This window comes from Myotis lucifugus, unplaced genomic scaffold, assembly GCF_000147115.1.
Source record: "Myotis lucifugus unplaced genomic scaffold, Myoluc2.0 scaffold_148, whole genome shotgun sequence".
Lineage (NCBI taxonomy): Eukaryota > Metazoa > Chordata > Mammalia > Chiroptera > Vespertilionidae > Myotis > Myotis lucifugus.
Genome location: NW_005871196.1, coordinates 3,156,080 through 3,163,347, shown reverse-complemented (window position 1 = coordinate 3,163,347; position 7,268 = coordinate 3,156,080).

Sequence of the window (7,268 nt, the reverse complement as noted above, 5' to 3'; positions counted from 1 at the left end):
CCCGGCACCCAGCAGCCCCAAGGCCCACTACCTTGGTGCTGGGGCTGCTGGGGGCTGGATCAGAGACTCAAACATGCAGGCCCGGCACCCAGCAGCCCCAAGCCCCACCATCACGGTGCTGGGGCTGCTGGGGGGATCAGAGACACAAACCCGCAGGCCTGGCACCCAGCAGCCCCGGCACCCAGCAGACCCAAACCCCGCCATCACGGAGCTGGGGATGCTGGGGGCAGAATCAGAGACACAAACCTGCAGGTCTGGCACCCAGCAGCCTCAAGGCCCACCACCTTGGTGCTGGGGCTCCTGGGGGCCTGATAGAAGACACAAACACGCAGGGGGACCCTGTACCCAGCAGCCCCAAGGCCCACCACTTCAGCACTAGGGCTGCTGGGGGCATGATTGAAGACACAGATCCAAAGCCCTGGCACCCAGCAGCCCCAAGGCCAGCCACCGCGGTGCTGGGGCTGCTGGGGGCAGGATTGGAGACACAAACCCGCAGGGGGCCGGCACCCAGCAGCCCCAAGGCCCACCACCTCAGCGCTGGGGCTGCTGAGGGCAGGATCGGAGACACAAACCCTGCGAGCCCTGCACAGGACCTGTGCTCCGCTCCAGGCAAAGTGCTTTCCCTCCGACCCTGCTCTCCCTGGGAATCTGGCACAGAGGGCGCTCTCCCTGGGAACCCGGAAATCTGCCTCTGGGGCGACTGTGCAGCAGCCACGCTTGGCAAGCCACGGAGAGGGTGACCTACCCATGCGGATGTGTACGCTGGCGGAGGCCACGCAGCTGCCATAGTTGAAGTCGTCCTTGATGTAGGAGCGGGGGTAGCGGGGATCAGAGTCGGCCAGGTTGGCAATGGAACCCCAGCTCCCCACCGAATGACTAGAGCACACGGTCCTCAGTCACTTCCTGAGCAGCAGTCAGCCCCGACTGGGGATCAAACCCGAAACCTAAGTAGGTGCCCTGGCAGAATGGAACCCAAACCTTTGCTGTAGCAGAGGAGCTCCGACCCACAGCAGGGGCCAGGGCAGCCAGAGGGGTTTTGTTGAGGAGCCCTGACAGGCAGCACCCAGCGCAGTGGGTTAGAACCTCCTCCTGATACAGCAAGGTTGGGGGTTGGATCCTGGTCAGGGCACAGACAAGAAGCAACCAAAGAGAGCATAATAAGTGGAACAACACACTGGTGTTTCTCTCGCTCCCTTCCTCTCTCTAAAATAATCAATCAATAAAAATTAAAAGAAACAATAAACCCTCTGGCCTGCAGAGTTGCTAAAAAAGTTAGAAAGTGAAGTCCCATCCCTTCCCGCCCATTCAACAAATTCTTCATATGCTCCTTCAATAATCACACTGGGGATGGGTGTTTGTTGGTTTGTTTTGGTTAATCCTCACCTGAGGACATTTTTGCATTGATTTTTTTCCCCCCGGAGAGTGGAAGGGAGGGAGAAAGAAAGAAACTAATGTGAGAGACATCCATTGGTTGCCTCTTGCTGAATCCCTGACCAGGGCCCGGATTGAGCCTGCAACCCAGGTACGTACCCTTAATTGGAATCCAACCCGGTACCCTTCAGTCCGCCTGCAGAAGCACTATCCACTCAACCAAATCAGCATTTTTTTTCTTTTTAAGTCCTCCCCTAAGGATATGTTTTTTTCATTGATTCTAGAGAGAGAGAGGAAGGGAGAGAGAAAGTTCCCCAAACATTCTGACAGGGATGGAACCCACAACCTGTGTATGTGCCCTCACCTGGAATTGAACACATTACCGGTTGGTGCGTGGGAGGACACTCTATCTACTGATCCACACTGACCAGGACCTGGAGGTACACTTAAAAAATTTGTTCAGATCTGCCCTGGCCAGGTGGCTCAATTGGTCAGAGTCTCAACCTGTACACCAAAGGATTTCCTGTTGGATTCTAGGTTAGGGCACATACTTAGGTTTAGGTTAGATCCCAGTGGGTCAGCAGGTGCAGAGGCAGCCTACTGGTATTTCTCTGTCACATGGATGTTTCTCTCTCTAAAAATCAATTTTAAAAACATCCTCAGGTGAGAATTAAATATATATATATATATTAAAAAATTTTCAGATCTAAAATTTTATTTGGTTCTTTTTTAAATTTTATTTTTCATTTGCAGTTCACATTCAGTATCCTATCCTATATAATAAAACCCTCATATGCAAATTGACCGAATGGTGGAATGACTGGTGGCTATGAACTGACCACCAAGGGGCAGACGCTTAACGCAGGAGCTGCCCCCTGGTGGTCAGTGTGTTCCCACAGGGGGAGTGCCACTCTGCCAGAAGTGGGGCTCACAGCTGGCGAGTGCAGTGGCGGTGGCGGGAGCCTTGGCGGCAGCACCAAGGAGCAGCAAGCTGAGTGGTAGGAAGCAGCAAGCCGGTGGGCGGTAAGGAGGGAGGGGTCCTGGACTGCGAGAGGGCACAGGCCGGGCTAAGGGACCCCCTACCGATCCCCAGTGCACGAATTTTGTGCACCAGGCCTCTAGTTTAAAATAATTTCTCAGCCATGGGCTCAGAGGCTTGGCTTTCCCTTTGCTCTTTCTCAAAGCTTCAAGTGATGAGCAAGCTGCAAGGAGTTAGAACCACATGGAGTAAATTTCCTCACAGACACACCTCAATTTCAAGGTCACCTAAGGAGTTCTGAGACAGATAGAGTTTGGATTTTGCTGACCCTAAAATGTTGAACTATCTGGAAGTGTTTAGCTAACAAAATGTACTGCCAGCTTCTTCCATCCGAGGAAGCTCAGCGGGGAAAAGATAGCTCGAGTTAGCAACCACGTGTGTGTGCACTTAGATTCAGGAAGTGGACTTGTCCATAATGACAGGACTCGGTGATGCCTGGGGTCTTGGAAAATTGTTAGATTCTTCCTTTGCTTTTAGAAAAGAATAAGTCCCTTGTTCCTTAAACAAGCTTTTAAATTTAATTAGAATTAACTTAAAAAACTTGCTATCTTTTTTTACTGATGTGGACAATTCTATCTACTAGTATCAGAGGTGACTTGGAAAATAAAATGCGAAGCTAGCCTCATATGCCCCATCGCCCACAGTAGCCAGCTGGCCTTATGGTAGCACAAAGATTTGGTTATTTCATTCCGAAATGCAAAGATCTCTGAGATCTCTCTGTTTCTGCTCATGTACCATAAAGATATTTATCTCACAGCTCTGATTTCAGGGATAAAACTACCAACCTAGCATCAGACAAGCATGCTTGGAGGTATTTTTCATTCAAGTCTCTTTGAAGTTCTGTCTTTTACTGCCAGTGGCAGAACCCTTGGGAAACGTTTGCCAAGATGGATGCTTTGGGAAGGGCATGCCAGTGGTGAGTTGAGGCATGGATTCTGAGTTAGAAGACCGGGCTTGAATTTCAACTCTGTCCCTTTTTAGTTATTGGCCTTTGGTAAGTCAGCAGCATTGAGCCTCACTTTCAACCTACGCAGAATGAGGTAGTACCCCAAAATGAGGGCAATACCTGCCTATAGGATTGTTTTGAGAATTAAATAGCATAATGGAAGGGCAGAGGAAGCTTGGAGAATGGTAGGATCAGGGATCTGGCTGGAGAGAGACGCACAACCTCCGGGACAAGAGGGTCAGAAGGAACCTGCACTGCACCAAGTCCGCGTCCCTTGGGGACAGGTGTAACATCTGACTATGGAAGGGAGGTCCACAGGGCTGCTGGTGGCTGGGGAATCTAGAGGTCTAGATTCCCCAGCTGTGAGAGGCTGCGAGAGACTGTGCCAAGAAAGGCGGCCTGAAGAGTTGCCAGAGCTGTGCTGTGCTGCGGGGAGAGAAACTCACAGACGCATAGTTGTTTTGCCTCTGTTTTGTCTTTGCTTTTATTCACTAAACCCAGTTCATAAGACCTTTCAAATACAAACACTCACCTGTGGTTGTGGTGCAGGTGGAGTCTGGGGAGAGGCTGTGGAGGAGAGCGGGTCGGGGAGAGGTGACCGGGCATCTGGCACTGAGTTATTCCTGACCAGCCAAACCTAAGTGGCCATTTTTCTCCTGAGGAACCAGGCCCTCCCAATAATCTCAAGGCAGCTGGTGCAACTGCACCCAGACTAAACCCTGAGCGGTACAAAGGAAACAGACTCTGAATAGCCTTAAAGAGTCCTTAAGGACTGGGTTGAAAAGGGGCATTTAATCCTGGAAAGTGATACAGCACCTAAAGCCCTGTCAGAAACAGTTGCTTTAGAGATTAAGATTGACAGCAGTCAGGCCGAAACTGGTTTGGCTCAGTGGATGGAGAGTTGGCCTGCGGACTGAGGGGTTCCGGGTTCGATTCCGGTCAAGGGCCTGTGCCTGGGTTGCGGACACATCCCCAGTGGGAGATGTGCAGGAGGCAGCTGATCGATGTTTCTCTCTCATCGATGTTTCTAACTCTCTATCTCTCTCCCTTCCTCTCTGTAAAAAATTAATAAAATATATTAAAAAAAAAAGATTGACAGCAGTCAGACAGGCAAAGCAGGCAAGGCTGTGGAGACAGACACAAACAGAGGAGTGGTGGATCGCTTGGAACTTTAACATGGTGATGACTACCTAACAGGAAACTGAGAAGTGGCAGACAGAAGAGTGGGGTCTTAACCCAGCCCCCATGGAGCATTAAAACTTGGCTGAATTGAATGGCACTTCACTTTTTTATCTTTTATTTAGAAAAAAAATTATCTTTTTTTCTTTTTAAATTTTTATTATTTTTGTATTATTTTTCTTCATTCTATTTTTATCATTGTTATTTTATTTTTTCCACCCTTCTCCCTCTTTCATCCTGTTTTCCCTTCTCCTATCCCTGCTTTAGTTTCTCTTTCCTTTCTTTTTACTCCTTGTTAAAAATTGATCTTCTTTTCCTGCTTTATTGATGTGTTATTATTATTGTAGTCTCTATTGGCTTACTCATATATCTAATTTCCTCTCCCCTGCTCCAAGCCCACACACCCTTTTCCTTTCTTTCTTTGCTAGTCAAGTTTTTATGCTTGTTTTTCCTCTCCTTTCTTGCTCTCTTCTTCTCCTAATTGTTTAATTAATTTCACTCAATAAACTCAAGCCTACCTACTCTCTCCTCTATTCTCCTGTTCAAAAAATGGACAAATAAATAGATAAATTAAAAAATATTTTTGTTTTATCTTTATATATATTTTTTAATTTTTTAAATTAATTTTTTATTTTTATTTTATTTTTTCTTCTCTTCTTACTCACTCATTCTCTTTCTACTTCCTCTATACTGAGCTGTGGTATTTCCCCTATTCATTCAATTCCTTAACCTTGCTTTCTATACATAAGCTCTGCCTCTATAGATTCTCCCCCTCCCCCCTTATCTGGGTGTTTGTTGTTTGCATTTTTTGGTTTATCTGTTTGTTTTGTGGTGTTTTCTCCCCATATATTCCCTTCTTTTTCTATTCTCTCTTACCTTTTTTTTCTTTCCTCGATATCTTTGCTTTCTCTTCTCTCTCCTAATTCTCTTTTCTCTGGTGGTCACTTTTATTGGGGTTATTGGTGTCGTGAGTACATTCAGGTTTTGTTCCCTTTGTGTCATGTCTCGTTGAGTTGTATTTTGTGCTGTTTGGTCAACATGGTAGAGAGAAAGCCACATAACCAGACACCTTGAGAGGAGATTCCAACCATGAATGGGGCAACAATACTCAAGACCCAACTACACCAAGAGAACCCAAATATCCCAAGTAGGAAGCTTCCATAGAATACCCAACCCAGAAGACCAGAGAGATTGCACCACTGGGTCCCACAAAATATCTACTGTATAAGACAAACTCAAAAAATCTTATTGGCATAGCCATTTGATCTAATACAAAGAAACAATCACAAAGGAATAGCAAAAATGGGGAGACAGAGAAACAACCCCCAAATGAAAGAAAGGGAGGGATCACCAGAAAAGGAAATAAACAAAATGGAGGCAAGCAATTTGTCAGAGAAAGAATTCAGAGCAATGGTTATAAGGACACTGAAAAGGATGGAAGACAAATTCAACATGTGTAAGAATCAAGAGAAAATGAAGAAACAAAAGGAAATGAAGAATGCCATAGCTACAATAAAGAATACAATGGAAAGTTTTAACAGTAGACTAGAAGAAGCTGAGGACTGAATCAGCAAGTTACAAGACAAGGTAGAAAAAGCCCCCAAGCAGAGAAGCAACTAGAAAAACACACACGTAAAAAGCAGGAAGAGAGCCTAAGGGAGCTTTGGGACAATAGGAAATGAAACAACATCTGCAAAATGGGGGTGCCAGAAGGAGAGGAAGCTGAGCAAGGAATAGAAAACCTATTTGAAGAAATAATGACAGAAAACTCCCCTGACTTTGGGAAGAAAAAAGTCACACAAGTCCAAGAAGCTCACAGAGTCCCAAACAAGATGAACCCCAAAAGACCGACACCAAGACACATCACAATTAAATTGGCAAACGTCAATGACAAAGTAAAAATCTTAAAGACTGCCAGAGAGAGACAGAAAGTTACCTATGAGGGATCTCCCATTAGACTATCAACTGATTTCTCAACAGAAACACATCAGGCCAGAATGGAGTAGAACAAAGTATACAAAGTGATGCAAAGCAAGGGACTGAATCCAAGAATACTATACCCAGCAAGGCTAGCATTCAAAATTGAAGGTGAAATCAGGAGCTTCATAGACAAAAAAAGGCTAATGGAGTTTATGACCACCAAGCCAGCAATGCAAGAAATGCTAAAGGGACTGCTGTAAAAAGAAGAAACAGAAAGGGAAGAAGGAACACAGGCATAACGAATAAAAATGGTGACAAACAAGTACCTATCAATAATAACCTTAAATGTAAATGGATTAAATGCTCCAATCAAAAGACATAGGGTAGCTGAATGGATAAGAAAACATGATCCATATATTTGCTGTCTACAAGAGACCCACCTCAGAACAAAGAACTCACACAGACTGAAAGTGAAGGGATGTAAATTTTTTTTTTCAGGCAAATAGAAATGAAAAAAAAGCTGTGGTAGCAATAGTAATATTTGACAAAATAGACATCATAGCAAAGGCCATAACAAGAGGTAAGGAGGGCCACTTCTTAATACTAAAAGGAGCAATTCAACAAGAGGATGTAATCTGGTAAACATATATGCACCCAATACAGGAGCATCCAAATACATAAAAAAATTTCTAGAAAATATCAAGGGTGAGATCGACAGCAATACGATCATAGTAGGGGACTTTAATACCTCATTGACATCTCTAGATAAATCCTGTAAACAAAAAATCAGTAAGGAAACAGAAATTCTAAATT